The 17,696-nt window shown below is 45.3% G+C and overlaps 1 long non-coding RNA gene across 1 annotated transcript in view; it reads right to left on the minus strand.

The window, feature by feature from the left end:
• Positions 1-16,873: 16,873 nt before the first annotated feature.
• The window catches only part of LOC128096383 (uncharacterized), a 36,759-nt gene continuing 35,936 nt past the window's right edge, over positions 16,874-17,696 (minus strand). Inside the window, exons 3-4 of the long non-coding RNA XR_008213634.1 lie at positions 17,534-17,674; positions 16,874-17,363 (exon numbers count right to left, since the gene is read on the minus strand). This is a non-coding gene — a long non-coding RNA (uncharacterized LOC128096383). The remainder of the gene's footprint in view (positions 17,364-17,533; positions 17,675-17,696) is intronic.

Genomic DNA, 17,696 nt, shown 5'->3' on the forward strand with positions numbered 1-17,696 from the left:
ACAAAGATGAAAAAATAAACTAATTAGGGAACCAAAGTTTTGTCTATTCCTTGCAGTGCCCTCCATATCTAGAATAAAAACCTAGCACTCAGTAGGATCTCAAAGAAAGCTCAATAAATGAATAAACAAGGTAGATTAGATAAAGAAGAGAAAAACTTGAAGCCAGAGAGGAAAACAGTCTACGTACCACTATTTGATAGGCACATTTTCATTGGTTACTCAATCAATAATTGCATATTAAACTCTGAAGCAGTTGTCTGCGTTAGATATTATTCTTGTTTTCTAGGTAAAGAATTTGAAGCTCAGAGAATTGAATAGGTGTTTTATCTACCTTCTAAACCTCTTTTTCTTACTCCTTACAACATGCAAGGATTAGTCATTTCTTGCTTGTTCTGTTATTCTTGACCCTTGTGATAAGTGGAGTGGGGTCAAAAAGGCTTATGGATGTGAAATGTGTGACAGTAATTGTATTTGGAAAGGGTTTATTGAAGGTAGAGTTAAATATCTCAAAATGATATGGTCCTGGATCCTGGTGGGCCCTAAATCCAATAACAAGTGTCCTTATAAGGGTGGGAGGTGGAGAAGGCAATAGGAAGATGGAGCCAAATATCGGAGTGATGCTCTATGAGTAATTGAAGGCTAAGCCTGCAAAGGCCATGGGAGATGGGAGAGAGGCAAGAAGCAGGCCTTCCCTCAGATGCCCCAACAGGAAATAAGCCCCACAGACGTGTCAACAGCAGACACATCTCCAGAGCTGTGAAACAGTCCAAATGCGTCATTTTAAGCTACTCAGTTGTAAATTCATGACAGCAGTCAGAAAACCAATATGTCTCTCACCTGAACCTGACCTCCAAACTAGACTGCAAATGCACTCCACAAAACACTTCCCAGCTCCCACCTAGAGGTGCGGAATCAAACCAGGAACGTGACACACATTTGATGAATAGCTAAAAAGCGTCACTACTCAGATGTCATATGGCCAAAGACTCAAAGGCTCAGAGTAGAGGGCAGGACCCCCGGGCTCTCTGCTCTTCCCCTCTTACCAGCCCACAGGTCTCAACACTCTATAAAGTCGGCTGTTTCTTCTTCCTGTGGAGGAAGGGCAGGCAAAGGTGACCATCTCCCAGCTTATAAAATGTTCAGGGACCTCTTCCCCAGGAAATTCTCAGAGCAGCCACCAGCTCTAACAATCGACAGCGTCACAACTGTAGGAAACAGGCTCGTGTGGGGCCCAGCTTGCCTCTGCACCTGTGTCCTGGCACAACCCCGCTACTTCGCACTGATCCTTCACACCCCTATTGTCTGCTTAGCCCAGCTCTGCTCAGGAGTACTGATGGCCTGAGCCCTCCTGGGTGCCAGCCGCACCCAAGGAGGCTCAGCACCCACGGCGAGCAGACCCACAGCCCTTTCTAACAGCACAACTGGGCCAAGAGGCCTCGGCTCCACACTGAATGGGGCAGGTTCCTTCCTTTCCTTAAGCCCGCTTGGTCTTCTAGAGGATGTCTATAACGGTACCCAGGAGAGACACTCCAGTGCCACTGCAGCTCCTTTTCTACCTTCTTTTCCAAAAGCAATCAGAGGTACTTGCTTCGGTGCATTCAGCTCATCAGGTGGCAAACACCAGTGCCTCCCACAGAGCTGAGTCCGGTGAGCGCTTCATTAATGGCAGCTGCTGTTTCTCACTCACTGAGCATCTGTGAACACTTCTATGATCCAAGTATCAGGGAGCACGCAGCCTGCCTACCGTTCTCCATGTGAGATATAAAACAGAGAACGCAAGGACGTGTCCGAGGCTGCACAGCAAGGAAATCCTGAGTTAGGCCTCTACTCACAGCCTGCTTGTTCAACTACCTGATGTCTCTTCCAGCCTTGGGCACTGGCGAGAACATTTCCTAGTCACGGCGGTGCCCAGGGCAGCCTCACCACTCAGGAGGCCCTCGGGGCCTGTTGGGAGTCACCAGAAATGTGGACAGATGGAAGAGATTATGAGACTGGCACGTAGGAAGCAGTCCCATTCCAAAGCAAATGCATTCTTGCTGTGCACTCTAACACTCCCATCCTAAAAATTGTTATTTAATGTACTCTCCACATCCGAACGTGACTCACCTTCTGAAATGGAAATCTGGGCAGTTACCAGCTAGGGACAGGACAGCACTTGTTGGTAGCCCCAACAGGCAGTGTTGACCTCAGGCTGGAGGCCACCCTGCAGGCTATGGGGACTCCGGGGCTGAGGTCTTGGCCTAGGGGAACCTTGACCTCGTCACAGATGGATCTGTTTCTGATCCAGTGTGGCAAATTTCTAAATCTTGGCTGTGGGATGACATTTGCTCCTCTCAGAAAAAGAGCAGGGGGCCCAGGAGGTTCCAATTGACTCCAAAGGAGAACCAGCTGTAGGAATTCTACAATGCACTGATTAAGGAAGTTCATTTCCAGGTTGTGGTTTCCAGTGGATGGGGCCCCTCTTGTTCCTTGCCCCACTCTGGGCTGTCAAAGAAGCCTTGGAAAATCAAAATTGCCTCATCCATTCATCTAGAGCTAGAACTCAGACAAAGCAGGATCCAGAAACAATAGCATTCATCTCATAAGACCCTCATAAGTGCTTGACAGTGGGGTCCGTACTTTACAGACATGACCTCTAGCTTGTAAATTCTTATGGCAAAACCGGCCTTCCCAGATTGACAAACGGGACAAGAGATGCAGACTGTTACCCGGTCACTGCTTTCCACCTCACTGTTACTTAGCATATTCTTTGAGCAAACAGTAGATCATCTTCCAGTCCTATGATTTGGGTGTCACTTTTGGCCCCATTTAATAGAGAAGAAAACTGAGGCTTACAGAGGTTAAGAAACTTCTCAGTGTCCTGCTGCTTGAGGGATCCATCATAGAGCTGTTAGTGCCTTCTCTACCGTATACATCTAGGTCTTTCCGATTGCTGAAAATCAGTAATAACCGAGCACACTGTGTGCCACCCATTCTGCTTAGTGGTTTTTTTGTTTTTTTTTTTAACACATATCACCCCATTTGATCTTCACGGTGATCCCACACTATGTGTTACATTTTCACTCTTTTACAAATGAAGACACTTAGGTCCAGTAATAAGCAGAAGCAGACTCCAAATGCAGGTTCATCTGAGCCTGGAGGGCTGCTCGTAAAGCCAGTGTGTTCCCTGCTTTCCCAAATGGCAGCATGAGGGCTCAGAGTCCTTGAGCTAGCTGAGTTTCTGATCTCCTGTCTGCTGCTGTAATTTTATCATTTTAGGGGAACACTGGAAGCTAGCCTCAAACCTGGCTCCAGGCTTGGTGGGGACTCCTCTGTCATTCTTTCCAGCATCAGCCTTCAAAAGCTGCTGTAAAAATCCATTTGAGATTTGAAACTCACCATGCAAGCTACAAACAGAAGATTAATTTAAACTAGTGTTGATTTTGTAGACTATTAAGAGTGAAATGAGTTTCATATTTACTAACTTAAAAGAACACGAAGCTTGTGGTTTTTAAATTACTGTAAAAATGATTAGTAGTATTTTCCCCTTATATAAAGCCGACATGAATAGCACCTTTGACAAGGTAAACATTCGGGTCCATAGGCCTTGCAGATCTCTAAAGCAAAGTGAAAATGACACACTGAAAGGAGACAGACAGAGTAAGGACTGATGGCATGCCTTGTCAGTCAGCCCAGACACTGAACACCATTGGAGGTGTCTGTCTATCCAGCACTTCCAACGTGGTCAGATTTATTAAGAGTGTGTGTGTGTGTGTGTGTGTGTGTGTGTGTGTGTGTGTGTGTGTGTGTGGTGTGAGTATTCTTTCATTAAAGGCCTCTGTGTACTGGAGACCACGGCAAGTCTTGAGCACACAAGGTTTCTCCAGGACTTCCAAGTTTGAAGGGAAGCGAGACAAGGAAAGCCATGTAGAGCTCACACTGACACAATGGGAGCAGTCTCAGCAGCCATCAGGACAGTTGTCTGCAGGAAATGTCTTAGCTGATAAGTAAAGGTTGAGGTGGAACCCCTGGGAAGAGTCTACATTCCTCTGCAGGCTTTGCAAAGGGCTTAGAGTTGTCAAGAAAGAGTTCCGGGGGAATGCAGACTGGAGGGCGCAGGTTTCAGACAAAGGCAGAGGATGAGAAGACCCAAGGAATTGTGTGAGCAAAGGCACCAAGGAAGACAGTAGGCTCAGGGGCCATGCTGAATAGGCAGGCGATCCAATACTACAGGATGTGATACACCCAGCGCACCAGTACTGCTGTCCCCACTATGGCTGAACTCAGAGAGCCCTGTGACGCTTCAGGCCTTGCTGAGAGGCAGATCTCGACATTTCTGCGTGTTTTGTGAGCAGAGCACCAACTGCCTGCTTTCCAGTCTATCTTTCCAAAGGAGTTTGTAAAGGAGCAGAGGTAGACATCTCCTCCTAAAGCAGAGGGTAGGTTTGCCTACAACCTGTTTCAAAATGCAGGTGCCTTAGCTCTGGGCTCCCCTCAGTAGTTGCCAGTATTCTTCAGACAAACAGAAGTCAACTGGATCTATATAATCTTCAGAGGGGTTCTGTTGGGCTGCCTCATATGGCCTGAGGCAAAAGAGTCCCATGATGAATGGGCTGGCGGGCTGAAAGGTCAGTGAACCCAGTAGCTGCTGAGTCCTAAACTGGAAGCCTTAGAATGAGACAGAAGCTAACAATGCAGCTCCAGGCTGAAGCCGAGGACTCATGCAACCTCTAGAGCCTCTGGTACAGGACTGCATCTGAAAACTGCAGACGCTGAGTCTGACGCACCCAGACCACAGCTGCAGAAAACACTCAAGAATGGCAGACAAGTGGCAAGAGCAAGTCTCTCTTTCATCTACTATTTTTTTTTCCATCCAAGCTCCCCACCTATGGGATGGGACCACTCACATTCAGGGTGCATCTTCCTCAGTGAGTCACTGAAGACCTTAAAAGACACACCCAGGCGTTTGCTCCAGACAGTTGTGCAGGATCTGTGTTGGTCAGTTTTCTGCCATGATAAGAAATTACTTGAGGTAATCGATATAAAAAACATAAAAGATTTGTTTTGGCTCTTGGTCGGAGGTCAGGTGTACCCAGTTTTTAGAGCTCTGATGGAGCTTTCACACGGTAAAAATTTTTTCACAGCAAGGAATGAATGGAGGAACAAAAGCTCTCCCCTCATAGTTAGGAAAAACAAAACCAAAAGGAGAGGCTTGGGGAGTTCCACAGTGACTTTGCAGAACATGTCCCAACAACCTAAAGACCTCCCATCAGGACTCAGGGCCACAGCAGTGACCAGAATATTAGTGAATGTTTCCTGAGCCCCAGTTCCCATGACAAGGACTTGCTGAGAGTGTGATGGCTGGCTTCTGGCTGTCAACATCACTGGAGTGAGAAATCCTGCTGAGGTACAAGTGTGAATGACCCTCAAATACACGTATGTTCAAAGTTTGCTCTAGTGAGAGCTGGCTGTGACCCAGCAGCCATGGAAGAGTGGTTGTGGGCTAAGCCATCAGCAAGTGGTCGGTCTACATGTGCTAAATGCGTTTCTGATTGAACTCATTTGATCCTTTGAGAAATCGTGGACATGTTTACTATCTGTGTTTGGTCCTAAGAAGGAAAAAGAAAACAGCCTGAAGGCTCATTGTTGGTTTTTGAAACATCATGGGTATTGGCTATGGAGTTTGAACTTCACGTGTTCAACAGCCAGGGAAGCATTTTGAACAGGAAAAAGGCCTTTTCAGAAAACATCTCTGACTCTAGAGTATTCCATGGATTGGGCTGGGAGGAAATCCTGCTAGGAAACTGACTAGTAAATATTAGGAGGCAGAAGCAAGATTCAAGATGGTTTTGAAAGATGGGCTAAATGTACCCACAGTGGAATTTCACAAGCCTAAATGTCAGGCCCTGGACCAGACTCCACCGCACCAGTGGCTCCAGGAAATGGCTGGGAGACGTGACTTAGCAGTGCAGCCCTTGAGAAGGAAGCCAAAAGCTTCCAAGGAGGAGGCAGCTAGGGTGGGGGTGGAGTGGAGGGGGGTGGGGGTGGAGAGTGAGTCAACAGAGGGTGTGTCTGCCAAAAGGATCCTTGTTCCTCAGCTTCGTAGAATGCCAGGGTTGGGGACTGAGGGAACAGTGTGGCTCTGGCTAGATTTCCCCCAGCCAAAACTGTCTTCACTTCAGGCCCCACAGTTTGAATACAGCCATAGACATTTATTAATGTCTCACACGTCAACCTCTGTGTCACCCGCTTTATAGGGATGCTTTGCTCTGAACCCCTCAGCAAACCTGTGGGGTGATAGGGGCCTCTAGTTTCACAAATAAGGAAACTAAGGCCCAGAGAAACTTGCCTAAGCTCTGTGAGGTAGCAAGAAGCAAAGCTGGGACTCAAACCCAGGTCTCCCATCACTGTGAAGGCCGTGAACCTGAGCAATCAACACTCTAGCTCCTATGTCCTGAGGGATGCTGGTAAAATGAAACAAGTTCAGGGCAAACACACGAAGATAAAGCAGTCAGGAGCCAAGGCACTAGTGGGATGGGGGTTAAGATGCTAATCACGCAAGCTGTCCACACAGAACCCACAGACACACCTGGGTGGCTCTTTGGGGACCAAAGAGCAGTTAGACTCGCTGTCAGTAGAATATCTCCCAACTGTTTGCATGGAAAACTCCAGGTGTCTTTTAAGACCAAGCCCTGCCCCCCACCCACGCCCACCCCCCCACCCCCCAGCCCCCGCCACACACACACACACACACACACACACACACACACACACACACACACACACACACACGTCTTCTCTGACTGTATGGGTGCACGTACAATCCCTGGGCTTCTCATTCATCCTCTGATGCTGTACTCAGGGACCCACGGGTAAGTGCCTGGAAAATTGAATGAGGATAACCAGAGAGTCCACTAGTAAATAAGAAAGAAAGCCATGTTCCTCAGAGACACAGGCCATGAAGTAAACTCACAAGAAGAGATCTGTGAGGAGGCTGGGGAAAAGGGGATCCAAGCACTGTAACATTCTGGGCCATGGAGCTCTTCAGATTGGTTGGGCAGCTGCTCCAGGAACAGGCCTGGAAGGACCAGGGACAGGAAGAAACCACTTCCCTTGGGCAGTCAGCGTTCTTAACATACTGGTCTTTCCTGGAGTCACTCGGATGGGAAATAAAGAACAGGTGTCCAGTAAAGAGCTCTTCGTTAGGTATTCCAGGCCAGAATGCCAAGGACAAGACTACTCTTTTTTTTCTCTCTGCATGATATCTCCAAGAACAGAAAGGTAAGGGGGATTTGAGCATACCTCCTAGAGGGTTAAGACAGACAACTGGAGTGCTTCCTGATGGTTTAATTCCCTGAAAAATAAGCCTTTTCTGTCACCCCAGACCCCGGGTCTCTGCCTCTCTCAGTTCTGCACCCCTGAGAGCCTGTGCCACGCTTATAGCACTTCCGGCCTGGTCCTGTGTTTGGGGACACCTCTTTGGGTATAAAGTTTTATGTTCAGGATGACATGAAACTCACTTGCCACCTGCCCCTCTGCCCACCTGAGGCAGGAGGAATACGAGAGGAAATACAGATGGGAGCAGTGGCCTGGACCCAGGCTCGTCCTTAAACTCTCAGCTTCCTGAGATGTGAACATGCGCAACAGACTGTTGAATGCTCGGCAGACCTCAGGAATGCAATGCTTCTTATTAATCCTGTCATCCTGAACATAAAACTTTACACCTAAAGAGGTGGTCCCAAACACGGGAGTGGGCTGGAAGTGCAGTAAGTGCGGCACAGGTATGCAGAAATGCAGGACTGAGAGGAGGCTGAGACCCAGAGTCTGGGGATATCAGAAGGCTTCTTTTCCGGAGCATGGGGCCACCATGAAGAACTCAGCTAGGCTGCCTTAGCCCCCTAGGAGGTATGCTCGAATCTCCCATGCAGAGAGGGTCGTGGAGGGCATAGCTTTCCTTGGTATCTGCCCATTTGGGCTTCTGTTTACCCACCAACTAAAAATTTGGGAGCCCAATTCCTCTACTGCTTACACAAAAAACTGCCTCGCTACCCAGGGAATGGTGAATGAGTGCCTCTGAAGAAAAGATACCGGCCGAGCCGTGGCACAGCGCCAGGTTCAAATTCCTAGCAGAGCCAAGCAAAACCGCAGGCCAACGCTCTGAGCTCTTGGAGGCTCCCAGTCCCAGGGAGCGTGTTAGCAGGAAGAGGTAAGCTAGAATGAAGGCCTGCATTGACCCTCTGTGTCTCCTCAGTATCAAGTATAAGAAAGAAGAACCGTTTGGATCAGTCAGCCACCCCTGAGGCAAACCAGTGAGGTCTCACAGGACATGTTGTACTGTCACACTGAGGGGCTTGAAGTGAGGAAGGGAGGATCTCAGCCACTCTTTCCTCATGAAAAGTGCACCTTGAGCTTTCTAATTAAGCTTCTCCATGACCTCAGAGGCCATGGTCACCTCCCTGCCCCTCCTACTTCTCCCCCTCCCCCATGGCTGCCTCTCCCTTTGACAGTGGGAACCAGATGGGCCTTGAGTGGAAGACAAGGTTCTCTCTACTAAGGATGGGGGTGGGCAGTCTGGTGTCCTGGACTTTATGGCTCCACACCCTGTACTCAGACCCCAACTTATGTCTTGCATAGGGGAGCTGGGAGGGGTAATTAGTGCTCCTGGAGCTTTGAAGGTCGTTTTGCTCTGTGGCAATAGAGGTGTCAAGTGTGATGATTAGCATTAATAATAATTCTTATTAGCAGTGGGGCTTAGTTCTTTTGAAAAGCAAAGTAGTCCTGCAGTGATTTCCCAACTTCTGAGATTCCCCTCCAGTATTAAGTTTTGTTCTTAAAAAGGGCAACACCATGGCAGGATGCAGTGGAACTGGGAGTTGAGCCATGGGCCTCCTGTAAAGATCATAGGCCACTTCTGGTCACAGAGGGAGAGAGGGCACTGGCAATGCTCACGATGAATGAGGCACTTGAAAATTTCTCCAGGTACCCAGCCCGGTCCTGCCTCTCTCCCGGGAGATCTCTCCTCTCTCCTCCCCCTAATCTTCTGAAGCAGGGTACACTGGACCTCATGCACTCCTGTGATGGTGCTTTTCCAACCCGGGTCTGTTACATATGCCAGTCCATCCACCCAGAAGGCTTTCTTCCACTGCAAGGCATCCCGTGGGCCTCTCCCATGCTGATGGTGCTCCAGACCTTCCTTTTGCAGTGCAGACATCTGTCTGTCCTCTGCTATGCTGAGAAGTTGCAGGGCATTGTCGTTGGTTCGTTCGCTCCAGTCTCTAACTTGCTTTGACAGAGTGAATGAGTAAGTGCCTATCCTGCCCTGTACACCTGGCCAGACTTAAGCTGAATCAAGGACTGATAAGACTTGCCATCACTGCGATCTTCCTCCAGGTACCTGCAAGTAAGCCCGCATCTCCAGAACTAGAACAGGCTGAGGATGCAGATTCTTCTGGATCTTTTATTGTTTAAATTCTGCTGTGGCTACACACAGGAACAGTCATGTCTCTGTCTGTTTTCTCCTCCGCTTAGACACATTGGGAAAGCCTGAGACCCAAGGCAAGTCAGTCGTAATTCCCACTCTTGGCCAAGGGGATTTATCCAAAGCATGCATATTGGTGAAATTATTAAGGCCACTCCACTAGTAAAAGGGAGATTTATTTAGTGGTGTAACTTACAAATGAAGGGATAGGTAGGTTGCAGGGTCTGGGAAAGATGCAGCATAGTCCGGCGGTGTTCTCTGGAGAACTCTGCTCGGTCTACCTCCAGCGTCCAGGGTCCAGGAAACAAGAGAAGGCAGTGCATCCGGATCTTGGGTCTTCAGGGCCCTCTCTTGGCCCCATCTTGTAGGCATGATAGTTACCAAAGCCTCAATGGGGGTTGGAACTTCCAGACCAAAGCTGGAATGGCTACCCACTACATCTCCCCCTTTTGTCTAAATAAGAAGGTTCTTAATACAAGACCATATATAAAGGAATGGTTCTTAATACAAGACCATATATAAAGGTTAATACAAGATCTTAATACAAGACCATATATAAATGGTTCTCAATACAAGACCATATATAAAGGAATGGTTATCAAATATTGTCCAGGAGTAATGAGGGATAATGACCTAGATAAGATGGAACTACAATCAATGCAAACAATATCAAGCAAGAAACACATACTAAAATCCAGAGAAGTCTAGAGCGTAGATAAATGGTATGTTACAGAGATCATTTTAAAAGGTGTCCTATCCTAAAGAACCTGAATCTAATACTTAATATGTCTTATCTAAGATATTATATATATACATATATGTGTGTATATACATATGTATGTATGTATGTATATATATATATATATATATATACACACTAAGTTGTAACTATAACTGTTAGTCTTCAATTCCATCAAAGACCTGAGAAGGAATATATAATGGTACCTGTGAAATGGTAGATGGATGCAAGCAACTTTCGGGAATCTTGTAAGAGTAGACCGAGACAGCTGGCAGCCTGGACAGTCACCTAATGTTTCTTAGCATTGTTGGTGCATTTAAATTGGCTACAGGCCTAGAGTATCTGACAGACCATTTTCAGAAGCAGGAATTCTGAAAGACCATCTTACCCTGTCTTGGCAGAGTACAGTGGTCAATTTCCTTGTATCTCGCTTGTCTAGAAAGGACAGCATTTGTACTGTCAGCAGTCGAGGCAAGGGCAGTTCTTTGTCCAGTAGGTCATTTTGTGCCAAGAAGACAAACTTTCAAATGGAAATGTCTTAGAAGCACAACATTCTCTCGGGATCAAATTGGTGCTTTCAGGAGCAATTGTGTCTCATGTCAACAGAATTCTAAGTTATTTAAATGCCATATTCTCTAGGTCTATGAAGTGTTTGAAGATTACCTGTCTATCTGACCTATGTATCTGTAAATCTGGATAATCTAACTAATGTAACTATAGAGATGACAAGCATAGGTGACTATAAATCTATAAGTCTTATCTACCGAAATAACCTAAGGACTAACCTTATGTAGCCTCATGTAAACAAGGTAAACAGTCTATAAGCAAATGTATGGTAAAGAATGATGACTTCAAAATTGTGACAATACACAAGATATTTATAACAGAGGTTGCTGTGGGATGTTCTGTATGGCAAATGTGTTGCTCTGATTGGTTGGTAAATAAAACACTGATTGGCCAGTAGTCAGGCGGGAGGAAGTATAGGTGGGACAAGGAGGAGAATAAAGCTGGGAAGTGGAAGGCTGAGAGAGACACTGCCAGCCGCCACGATGACAAACAGCATGTGAAGATGCCGGTAAGCCCTGAGCCACGTGGCAACGTATAGATTTATAGAAATGGATTAATTTAAGATATAAGAACAGTTAGCAAGAAGCCTGCCATGGCCATACAGTTTGTAAGCAATATAAGTCTCTGTGTTTACTTGGTTGGGTCTGAACGGCTATGGGACTGGCGGGTGACAGATTTGTCCTGACTGTGGACCAGGCAGGAAAACTCTAGCTACAAGAGGTAGGAATATATAGTGCAATGTGCAATATGATAATAATCTTAAATATATATCAATATACAGAATATCTTAAACAGAAGTAGAACATACATAAAGTATGACAGATATAAATTTACATTTGTATCAATATACAAATATTTTAAATAAAAGTAGAAATATATGTACATTATAATAAATATAGTTCTGTATTTGTATCAATATACAAATTATCTTAAACAGGAATATAAAAATAGTTTACATTTGTATCAACATATAAGAATCCATAACAGTGTAAATTACAGTGCAAATTATCTAAGGCTGCTATTTTACTAAATTTGTTTACTAGTATATACAATAATCTACCATAATATCTTATACCTATCCATTCTATTTCTTCTTTTCCCTTTTTTTTTTTAGGAGAATATTGAGCCCCACGTTGGGTGCCAGTATTGGTGAAATTATTAAGGCCACTCCACTAGTAAAAGGGAGATTTATTTAATGGCATAACTTACAAATAAAGGGGTAGGTAGGTTACAGGGTCTGTGAAAGACACAGCACAGTCCGGTGGTGTTCTCTGGAGAACTCTGCTCAGTCTACCTCCATCGTCCAGGGTCCAGGAAACAAGAGAGGGTGGCAAATCTGGATCTCAGGTCTTCAGGGCCCTCTCTTGGCCCCACCTTGTAGGTGTGATAGTTACCAAAGCCTCAATGGGGGTTAAAACTTCGAGACCAAAACTGGAATGGCTACTGACTACACATGCATGTGACCCAGCCAGGCCAATTGCAGAGTGGCTATGGGACTATCCTACCTGATCTGCAGGAGCACATCGTTTCTTCACTCATCACAGTGAAAATGGAAACCTACTCTGTATGTATATTACCATCTTCTCTTCTCTTATACATATTCCTTCCTACAAATTTGAAGACGACCCACACAGCACTGGGAGGGAAACCTGGAGCACTGACAATCATACTGCTTGCCATGAGTAGGAAGCTCAAGAGCAGTACAGTGATTTGAATAAAAATGGCCCCCATAGACTCAGATATTTGAATGTTTGATTCCAAAGTTAGTGGAACTGAGGAAGAAAGACTGGGAGGTGTGACTTTGTTAGAGAAAGTGTGTCACTACAGTGGGCTTCGGTGTTTCAAAAGCCCAAGCCAGGCCAGTCTTGTTCTCTCTGCCTCCTGCCTGCATATCAGGACTTAAGCTCTCAGTTACTGCTCCAGCACCAGGCCTGCCTGGCAGCTTCCATGCTTCCCACCATGATGGCCATGGAGAGACCCTTTGAAACTGTAAGCAAGCCCCCAATGAAATGCTCTCTTTTGTAAGTTTCCTTCATCATGGTGTCTCTTCACAGCAATAGAACAGTGAATAAGATAAGGAACATCAGAGAAAAATCTGAGTAGACAAGAAGTAGAGGTGGCCAGAGGCACAGTGACCCCAGTCAGGGAGTGGTGCCACCTTAGTTAACTCAGCCTAGAAACTCCACCACAAACATGACAGAGGTTTGTCTCCTAGTCCATCCTGTCAAGATTAGAGTATGAACTATCACACACACCCAAGATCCCAATTTGCTTCTAAGGGGGGCTAGTGTGTCTCACCTTTAGACCGTCACACAGTGGCCTCTCGGGACCTCCTTGCAGGGAATCTAATCCTGACACACATTGCTTGGCCTCAGCAGCCTCCAGGAACCTTGATGTAAGTTTCTATAGTATTGGGATATTTGATGTGGTGGTTTGAATAAGAATGGCCCCTATAGGCTCATATATATGAATGCTTATATATGAATGCTTCATCACCAGGGAGTGGAGTGGCACTACTTGAGAAGGATTAGGAGGTGTGGTCTTGTTGAAGGAGGTGTGTCACTAGGGATGGGCTTTGAGGTTTCAAAAGCTCAAGCCAGGTCCAGTGTCTCTCTCTCTCTTCCTGCTACCTGTGGATCCTGATGTAGAACTCTCAGTTACTCTCCAGCACCATGCCTGCCTGCACACCACCATGCTTCCTGCCATGGTGGATAATGGACTAAACCCCTGAACTGTAAGCAAGACCCAATGAAATGTTTTATTTTATAAGAGTTGCCATGGTCATGATGTCTCTTCACAGCAATAGAAAACTGACTAAGACACTTGGGAAAGAAGGTTCCCAGGAGAGGCAGAAGCAATGACAGGGTGCTGCAAAAAGGTTCCACTTTCTTTGGCAGAGATGTAGATAGACAACGGGGAATTGGAAATTATTTTTGTAAAGCCATACAAAACCAGTTTTAAATCTGCTAATTGACATGTTGGGCAAGTCACTATATCTCTTATTTCTCTATGTAATCACCTGTGAAGCAAAGGTAATACCATTTTTGAAAATGTATGTGTTTGTGTTGTATGTGTATGTGTGTGTGCATATGTGTGTGTACAGTGTGTATGTATGTGTATATGTGTGTGTGTTGTGTGTGTGTATATGTGTGTTTGTATGTGTTTTGTGTGGATGTGTTTGTTGTGTATGTGTGAATTTGTGTATATTTGTGGTGTATGTGTATGTTTGTGGTGTATGTGTGTATGTGTTTGTGGTGTGTATGTGTATGCATGTGTGCTTATATAGGTATGTGTTTGTGGTGTATGTGTGTGTGTGGTGTGTGTGTGTGAATAAGTGTGTATGTGTTGTGTGCATGTATGTATGTGTTTGTGGCTGTGTGATGTGTGTGTATGTGTATGTGTGTGTGTGCGTGCGTGCGTGTGTGCGTGCGTGTGTGCGTGCATGCGTGCATGCGTGTGTGTGTGTGTGTGTGTGTGTGTGTGTGTGTGTGTCTAAGGTCCCAAGGGTGCCTGGCATATAGTAGTTGCCCAGTGAAATTTTCTTCCCCTTTCCTTCTTTTTGCCTCATAGTAATAATCATGTTTTGTTCTCCCAATGGAAATCCAGAAGGAAAGAGCTATGTGGCCCAAAGCTACACTCACTGTACTTCCCAATAGTGCCCATTTCCTTCTCAGCCCTGATTCTCCTTCCCGCCTCTGCTGTTCCGATTACTTCTCATCCTTCATCCAAATCTTGTCCTCCCAACTCTTTCTACAGAATATTTTCTTGGATGATTAATTTGCACCTAGGTTTGGCCTGAAAGAATGTCTAATGACATCCTTTCTACAGAGAATATTGTCTCTTCCAACAGAGAAAATGGAAGGAAGCCAAAAGAGGGAGGCCAGGGTCTTGAGGATGGAAAAAGAATACGGAAAATATAAGAGACTTATTGTTTCAAGGGCTTTCCCCAAGAAATATATTAATAGCCACAGGAAAAGACTAGCGCACACCAGACATTGTATTTACCAGTCACTGCGCCGAGGTTCTCTATTTTTACTATCTTGCCCTCCCATGCGTCCTTCTCCTATGGTCAAAATGCTTCACAGCCTTCAAGACTCAGCACAAGAGCTTTTTGGCTTCACATGAATCAGTTCATGTGTCTGACCGAGGCCAACAATGGGTGTGACTACAGTGCTGAGCAGGGCAGACGCCTAAAAAGCTTCGGAGAGGACTGTCGGGGGTCCCTTATGCCCTTTTAAATTATTTATGTATTTATTCTTTGGTTTCTTAAGATCTTGCCACCTACCAAGGCTATATTTTAACTCATTATGTAGCCCAGGCTGGACTTGAACTTATGATAATCCTCCTGCCTCACAAGTACCAAGATACTTGTGTGTGCCACCAAGCCCATGTTTGTTTGTTTGTTCATATTAGTGATTGAATCCCAGACTTTGCACATACTGGGCATGTGCTCTACCACTGAGCTACGTCCCCAGGCCTAAGATTCTCCTTAAATATGGTATTTGTCTCCTCCCTCTGCTCCCATAACTGTTACTACTGCTGCCACAATTACTTTTATGTCTTTCTTCCTTTTTTAAACACCTGTAAAGTGGCTCAGTGGTTAAGGCCACTGGCTGCTCTTGCAGAAGACCTGGGTTTGAATCCCAGTACCCACAAGGTGGCTCACAACCATCCTTAATTCTAGTTTCAGGAGATTTGATATCATCTTCTGGCTCTGTGGGCACCAGACACACATGTGGTACACACAGATGCAGATGTATGCATATACATACACATGCGGAAATAAAAATAAAATTTAAAGAATTTAACATAAAACTCTATGAATCAGTGTGACCAAATAATCAGTTTGCCTGGTCTTAGCATGGAAGTACTGTATATTGAGAACCTGCTCAGTCTCTAGCACACTAGCACACTGGGCAGTAACAGTATCAATACAGGGACCAAAAATAAAAAAGACTTTTACAAGCAACTCTCTCAGCTTCTGTTCTTCAGATATTCACCGTATACCAGGTTCCTCAATTGCTCTAGCTAGTAGCATCTATGTGATGTCATTTCACTATCCTGTGGACCCATGGCTTTTACAGCTTTTCCTTGCTATACCCTAGAACGATATCACCCCGTGAAATTAACTTGATTTTATAAGAACTGCTGTATTTATATTGAGAAGCATTGTAAGTCTGTGCAAAAGATTTTAAAAGTACACGCTTGTCCAATTTTTAAGTAGAAATTTATATCTAGAGACTGGTTTGGTGTGGGCAGTAAGTAATAAAATCCTTCAGAAACCCACCCTGCCTTTTCTTTCCACTGCCTGCTAACCTTTAGCAGCTGTGACATTTTAAACAACAATTGCACATATGTGAGTATCAGGGCCACCTAATCCAATTCTATTAACACCTTAGATATTCCTAGTTAGTAAGGATCATTTATTAACACAGTTGAAACAGAAAACCTCTGGGTCTGCAAATGGAGCTCAGTGGTATACAGTGCTTGTTTAATGTGTGCAAAGATCTGGGTTAAATGAACAGCATTCCCCAAAATAACATGAATAGACAGATAAATAGATAGATAGATAGATAGATAGATAGATAGATAGATAGATAGATAGACAGACAGACAGACAGACAGACAGATAGATAGATAGATAGATAGATAGATAGATAGATAGATAGATAGATAGATAGATATAATATTTGTAATTTCCACTGATTGGTTGTGCCCTTTCTAACTTAGGGACTCAGAAAGTCAAACCCACATTCACATAGCAAGTAGCCCTTCAAGCACTGAAAATGTTTACGTACCTTTCCTCTTGACCACTTCTTCTAAGAGTTCCTTCAATTTTGGCCATGATAATATGATTTTAGGATCTTGGCCACTGTCCTCTAAGTCTGTTCCACTTCCCTTCCCTTCAACACTGCCTGATCTGAACAGTAGTGTGGAACTAACCCTCCAACCTCTTGCTTCTGGAGTAAACTCATAACTATATAGCCAGTGACCGTGTGTGTGTGTGTGTGTGTGTGTGTGTGTGTGTGTGTGTGTGTGTGTGTGTTGCCACTTTAAGCATCATACACAGATTCACTAGGTGGATACATAACAAAGACAGTTAAAACCACTAGAAGTCAAGACATTTACCTTTATTTAATTTGCAGTTAAATAGCATCTCTCAAAATTTTATATCCACTTGGAAACTCAGACTATAATATTACATAAATAGCTACTCCAGATGTAAGCTAAGGCTCTCTAGGCTGAGGGCACGAATCCATCTTGCAAGTGGAGAAAACAGAGGAGACTAACACAGAGGAGAGACGAGATGAAGACGCAGGGGGTGACTTCAGGGACCTTTCTTGTTGCCGTGACCAAATCCCCGACAAAATCAACTTGAAGAACGCATTTCTTGGTCAGTTCAAGAAAAGATACAGGTCGCGAGGGCAGGGAAGGCATGGCAGCGAGAGTGCGAGGAAGCAGCATAACGAGTGCTTACACATAGTTCCAGGACCCCAGCCCATAGGATGGTGCCATGGGAGGGTGGGTCTTCCTTCCTCAGTGGCACTCCTCTGGGAACACTCTCAGAGAGACACATAGGTGACTCCAAATCCAGCCAAGCTGAAAGGGAAGACAAACTATCATAGGAAGATGCTATGTAATGATGGAGGCAGAGACGAGAGTGCATAGACTGCGGAGGGCGGACAGGAAACCCCAGCAACCTCCACAACTGCACTGGGAACAAGGACAGCTTCTCTCTGGTGGCCTTCAGAGAAAGCATGGCCGCCTACCTCTTGACTTCAGACTTTTAGTCTCCAGAACTGGGAGAACAGATTTCACGGTTGTAAGTCTTCCGGCTTGTGGCAACTTGCTGCCTCTCGTAGGTCAGTACAGGTGTATCACATCTTGACTCTTCCTCATGTACATTCATCCTAAAATGATGCTATGAGATAA

This window comes from Peromyscus californicus, unplaced genomic scaffold, assembly GCF_007827085.1.
Source record: "Peromyscus californicus insignis strain IS unplaced genomic scaffold, ASM782708v3 Scaffold_5__1_contigs__length_169319896, whole genome shotgun sequence".
NCBI classification, from domain to species: domain Eukaryota; kingdom Metazoa; phylum Chordata; class Mammalia; order Rodentia; family Cricetidae; genus Peromyscus; species Peromyscus californicus.